Here is a 7,326-nt window from a genome sequence, read left to right as displayed (position 1 = left end):
GAGAAGAACTGTAGAATGTGAACTTACAACCAAAAACTACTATAAGAACCACATTTATTTATATGTGTTAACAATATTGTATATTATGGTTATTACCGTTGTGGACTTGTGTTAAAATGAAAAAATCCTATCTAAATTTGGTTCCTATAAATATTAGTAATGATATGTTTGTTTATGATTTTGTTTTAAAGCCTTTTATGTAAATACATCATTGACAGATGTGACTTTTTATGTAGCTCAGATTGCAAAATTTTTATTGTGAGAAAAAATTAAAAAGACTCATTGTGTCCATGTATTTCATCATAATAATATTACTATAATCTTAGATCACTTGAGTAAGTTTTAATTAAGATATAATCCTTTTTGGGACGTATTAATTGATAAATGATTATACTAACTGTATTACTCGTTCTCTAAACGGATAGGACGAAATTATTAATAAATTCTTGTTCAGACATGTTTTGAACGCGTCTTCAAGGTACTATTATGTAATCAATTAATATGACGGTTTAGCAATATGGCTGCTGGTAGCCAAAAAATGGTATTATGATCTCGTCACCTTTTACGACGATATACATGTAGCAAACTCTGGTGACAATCTATGACAACACAGCGACTCTGTAACGCTTTCCTAACAATTGAAAAGTTTTGCCATTATGGTCGCCTATCATGGTAGCTTAGTAATGCGCCGCTAATGACGCGCCATCTGGTAGTAAAACTTGGAATCTAGGATCCCGTCATCTTTGATGATATCACCCTCCATCTCCCCTGATGTAGTAAATCAGAGTAAGACGGCACCCTTTAAACAGTGCAGTGCACTAATCCCTATGTTCCTTTATGACTACGTAACGAAGTCTTGAAACCCCTATTGACTAGATAAAATTTCACAATGCTTTTGATAAGTAAAACGGTGATATATACATACAAAAATAAATGTTTTTAGAATAAGCAATAGCCAGACGAATAAGATAAGGTAAAGTAAGTTCCTTTAAGTTCCTGAACCAAGAGAATAAAAAGAAATCACTTAATAGATTTTCATCATTTTTGGTACATTTTAAGTATCCATTGCGTTTTCAGCTATTATATAGCTCGATACAAGAAAGCAGCTTGAGAACTTGGGTACGATATCAAAATAAATGGTGGTTACCTTACCTTGGTTGCATTCAATAAACTTTGACAGACAGATGTCATTTATATTTAAAATTCCTTATTCTTTATTTAAAAATATTCAATTTTACTAATTCATTCAAATTTCTAATGGGTTTCGTATCAAATAAAATCTGAAAATAACAATATTTTTCACTGAATTTTTTGGTTTAGTTTTAATTCGAACAGGGAGGAAGCATAATATCGAGAACGTTGTGGAACTACTTTATTACACTTTAACATATCATCAGTTTCTCTCCGCTCAAACGATAATCAATGGTTGTCATTTAACAGTTTATATAAATGGAAACAAATAGTTCGAAAAGTATTTATTGCCTTAAAGCTTTGGAGACAAGTAGTTTTTCATATATTGAAAACTATATCATGGTAGTGTATATTAGTCATCATACAGCACACATCCTTACATTAACAACAACATCTGTAGTACCTTCGTCGTTTTTCAACAGTATCACTTTACCTTGGTGCATGACAAATAGCGCCCAAACTACTTCTCAAACCTTCCGTTTCTCTTTCCTTTAATCCTGAAATATCATTTATAAAGTTTATTCCCCAGTGAAATAATCACACACTGTATGGCCGGACACCACAACAACTCTAATAGTTTTGACTCCCATGTGACATCCAATATCAGGATACTCAATGAAAGGACAGATTATCACATTTAATGAGACAATCCATTGGTGTTCCTTTGTTTTAGGCCTTGCTAATGATGTACAATAAGGGCATACGTTAACACTTGTGATCTAATGTACATTCATCCCTTTTAATTTTCTAAATTTCATAAATTGTTTCAGTGAGGTTTAGTCCAAACAAATGATGAGTGTTCAACCATTCGGGTAGTGTCAGTAATACTTAACAAATATTACAAATGCATGTATTTCTTTCTCAGTTGAGCAATATCTACATTTACAGAGAATTAAAATATAATTAGTGTACATGATTACATATTTATTCCATTCTGCAGTTAAAACAAAACCACTTCAATTCTACTATCAATAAGTAGCACCATTTTTCATGATGTTGTCTTGGACATCGTGTTACTGTAGCTCCCAGTAAAACACATTTAGTGAATGAAATGCTTTGTGACAGTCATCGGTGAGAAAAGATAATGGCACAACATTCTTGGAGATATTGGCCGTAAATCTTCGATAATATGGCACAAAAGCTACAAATATGAAGAATTCTCATTTACTTTCAAGCTGAGGTTATTTTTGACCCTTACAATGTCCACATGGTCAGTGAAAACTTCCTTTATAGTTCGCTGATATGCCTCATAGGTTATAATGCAAAAATGTGTTGTTTTGTGAGAACAAACAAATGCTACAATCTATTGTTTTGAGCTCAAAATAAAACAAAACATATTCATATATTGTGACGAATTAACTATCATGTATCTGTTTTAATGGTGATGTTTGTTTAAGTTAAATTTATATTTAGAAATGTACATAACGTATGCTTTTAAATTTGTATTGTGAAATTCTCGCCTGTTTATTAAAGATGTAGAAGGTTCTCGAGTGTAAGAATCAACAATATACGTGTGTGCTTAAACACTAGTGTGTCGTCTACATTGTTCTGCAGGCTGAAACTTCTAGAAACTCTCCTCACGTCTATAAATGTAACCACGCGTTGCGTCAGAAGACATACAATATTGATTTGCTCTAGTTGGTATTCTATAATCTCAGAAGCTATAACTGTGATTAACGCTTATTAATCGGGAACTTCAGATATTAGACCAAGAACGTTTATAAATTTCGAACATTAAAAATATTTACCTTCAGCAGATTATTATCGGACATGAGCATTTTTACAAAGACATTATATAACTTTAACGGTGGAATAACTCGACTCGTGCTTAGTGAAATGAATTACATCTACATAAACTCGAAATTAACTCGCTCCTCACGAACCCTCGATAAAACATAAACGAGGTTCCAGACCAGAAAGAAGACTCGATACTGTTTGTAAGTTTGTATATCTTTTGCACATTCATTGTAATAAAAGAAAAACTGTGTGAATGAATCTTATTAGCAAGTATCATAAAATGGATACATATCGACACTTGATTTAACTTTTAAACTTAAATTATCATTCATTACAGTTTTACGCTATTTCAATTTATAATACTAACGATATCCTTAAAGAAATGCTTTACGCTAAGTTTAAGACTTAATGAAAACTATTCTTATTGTTATTGTTCATAAAACTGATGTTTGAAATTAAAATAATAACTCACTATTTATATTACGAAATATTTTACTTGACTTGAATTAACTAAAGCTCTAAAGAATAGATAATTTTTATCTCTCTAAATGCTAGAAACCTTTAAAGAGTTTTGACTCTTTGACCATGCTTGTAATATTGTTGGATGTCTTGTATATGAACTTTGGACATATAGTGTGAATTTTTTTTTCCTTTCCTATCCATTCTGTTGTTGTTATTTTGAATTAAGCACAACACTACACAATGGGCTATCTGTGCTCTGTCCACCACGGGTATTGAAACCCGGTTTTTAGCGTAGTAAGTTTGCAGACATACCGCTGAGCAACTGGAGGCATCCATTCCGTGTTACTTGCAGATCAAACTGTTTTTCCTTGGAATAATGAGACAAGTCCGCTTAATAACAAGAGATTTGGCAAGATCTCTTTTGTGAAGTAATTCCGAATTCTCTGGCTTTGACGTATTTCGAGAAAATGAAATATAGAAACGAATATAGTGCAACGTATAAAGAACAGTCTTTATTACAACACAAACCTAGATACTTAGCTGTATCTTCCACTGGATCATAAGTTGGTTATTTTCTTTGATATTGTGTACTAAGCTGCTTAAATCTAATGTTCCTTACCTAACAGATAGCATCAGGCTTAACTAGAATGTCAGGTGCAACCCACGTGACTATGGATAATTTTGTATATATTCTTGTATAACATGAAGCATTACAGATAAGTTGAAAAATGTTATTTTTAGTGAATAACAACAGGTGAAAAATAGCTAGAATGAAAGCATATTAATTCCTTTATTAGCCATGTGTAATGTACAAACTGCACACACACACTGAATCACTAATAACTTTAAATTGATAGTAATTTACAATAAGAAGCTAGTAAACATGCTGTACTTAAATACCATAATTTTCCTTCCTGCTTTACTTCAGGTTTGTCCTTAAGTTAACAATTAATCTAAACCTTAAAACAATTACAATTTATATATATATGAACTGACCAATAACATAACTTTTACTTGCACATAGACCAACAACAATAAATCCCAAGATACAACAAACTATGAAACCTCGTACTGCTGTATACCATATATTCCCGACATCAACGAAAAAATAACTAACATTTGGAAAAAACTTATAATAAAACACAACATTCTCGTAAACACCAAATTTATTCAAAAACCAGGTACAAAACTGAAGTCCATAATATGTAAAAACTACACTGACAAACACAACACCAACATAATTTATAAAACACAATGCAACAACTTCCACGACTTCTATATTCAAGAAACAAGCAGAAAAATGGAAACCAGATACAACGAACACACACACACACAGATAAAACACCTTCACACGTTTTTGAATACTGCAAGTCAAATAAACACAACATGACCATAAAAACACCAAGATATTAAGTAGGGAAACAAATACGAACAAACGCAAAATCAAAGAAGCCCTACTTATACAACAATAAAACCAATATTAAACCAGTACATAAAGGAACACCTTTATACCTATGCTAATTAATAACCTAACATCCACCTGCAGCGTCCTCTACAATCCTGTACTCGTTTATACTCTCGTCCTTGAGATATGTGTTCGGCAACGGTCAGTTGTAAACTCTCTCTTTGTTAACGTGAAGATGACCTAGGAAGGTCGAAATATTGTTGTCTGTTTATCAGTAAAAGTGTTAATACCCATACCAGCCGTTCTGAGATACAAAACTTTAACACAGTTGCAAGTACGCACTTATACATGATAGATTACCTTTGACAAAACAAATCACATAATTTTCACAACGAACGAAAATACTCTTTAATACTAACTATAATTACAATTATAATATGTCGTAATATAAAATACAAAACCCTCATTTAATACTCACCTACATCACAGTACAAAACCAATCAGAAAAACCAGTTTGAAATACAAGTACCATAGTTATATAAAAACAATTAACAGCAGTAGATATGGATTATGAAACAAATTATTCAGCAAAAATTAACTATTTGAATTTGAAATTCAATAATACTCTTTAACATTGATGGATTAATTCACAAACATACTTTAGCAGAGGTAAACATCAGGAATGAAACATTTTAATTACGAAAAACGCGAAACATAGAAGAAAACCCCTCAATGTATTTTGTCACGTCAAAACAAATTCAAGGCATCAAAGTAAACGAAATGCTCATTAAAACTAACTGGTTAGGTAAAATAGATTTAAAACAAAATTACGTACAATCTGTGAATACTAAGTAAAAGATATTCGACTGAAATCTTTACAGTGTGTGCAGTTATATCAATAAACAGTAATAAGAGTAGAAAAACGAATTCTCACCCAGAAATACAAATGAATTAAGTAAAATAGCAAATTACTGAGCAAAGCAAAGAGAATGAATGAGAGAGAGAGGATGCATAGGTAATATATATATACAGGGGCGTAGATTCTGGGGGGGATGGAGGGTGTACATCCCCCGTCATTTTAGGTGGGGGTATGGTGCATACAATCATCCCCCCCTACAGTTTGGTCTGTTGAATTGTTTTATTGCATCACAGGCCTACAAATTGTGTGTTTGTTCTTGTGATTCTCGTGTTCTTACCAATCGAATTACATAATTACGCCTAGATGTAGGCTTTTTCAGTAGCTGAAATGTACATCTTTAATATAGGCGTGCTTCTAAGCTTTTCGATCGAAGCGATAATTTGTATCAGTCAGTAGGCCTAAGTATACATGCATGTATCGTGGCAACAAGATTACTCTGTGACTGCATGTTTACAGCTTTCAGGTTCACGTAATCAGAGATTACCAATTTGCAAATTGAACAGTCCACATAAGTGGTTGCAAAAATCATCCCCCCCATCGGGTGTAAAAAAAAATCTATGCCCTGTATATATATATATGCACAGCCCTTTAAGCTAATAAGCTTTATGCAAACTTGAAACAATCTATTTCAGTTGCATTGTCAAATGCAATTATCTTCGGCATAGCCTGTCGATTTCATTATTATATGGGACCCAATTCTTAGTAATGTGTGCAGCCACATTCTGACTCTGCTACTTCGGAATTCTCAAGGCCTCGTACATGGTGGAAGCTTGACCTACGTCACTGAAGAGGTCCCAAATTTCCTTTTGCTGTGGTGCAATGTCACTGAGTTGGCTAATAAGGATGAAGTACTCTCATTTCTTTGGAAGGCTTTGGGAAGATATACTAATTGTGATGCTATCAGCTATGAAACCAAATGTGGATGGGCTTCTTATCCACTTCCTGACATTTAAATATCCTTCAAAGCAACTTTAACACTGGGAAAGTCTTCTGTGGCTTCAGGAATGCAATAGTACCATTGGTACACAACTATATTTGTTATGCTTCCAGACAACTTTCAATAGAATATCTCAAGAGAAATTCATGATTTTGAATTATAAACCTTTTTAGCTAGAATTCTCACATTGCTTATGGAGAAAATATATGTTTCTTGGGTACAACAAAAACTAATAGTGAGAACCATATGATATTCTCCAAAAATCTCTTATCATTGAGCTAGATCAGGTGAGTGATTCTCGAGAAATGTCATATGACATTTGCAACCATTTGATAGCATGGTTTGGTTTGAATTCTCCGCACAGCTATACGATGGCTATCTGCGCTAGCCGTCCATAATTTAGCAGTGGAAGGCAGCTAGTCATCACCACCCACCGCTAACTCTTTGGCTACTCTTTTACCAACGAATAGTGGAATTGCCCGACACAGTATAACGTTCCCGCGGCTGAAAGAGTGAGCACATTTGGTGCGAAGGGTTTCGAACCCGCGACCCTCGGATTACGAGTTGAGTGCTTTAACCACTTTGCCACAATACCTTTTCATTCTAAATGATATTACAATCAATAAACTATCAAAACTATTAATTTATTGTAATCATACAATACACTGCAAATAT

The sequence above is a fragment of the Tachypleus tridentatus genome, chromosome 10, assembly GCF_004210375.1.
Source record: "Tachypleus tridentatus isolate NWPU-2018 chromosome 10, ASM421037v1, whole genome shotgun sequence".
NCBI classification, from domain to species: Eukaryota; Metazoa; Arthropoda; class Merostomata; order Xiphosura; family Limulidae; genus Tachypleus; species Tachypleus tridentatus.
Note: the sequence above shows the minus strand (reverse complement) of the source record.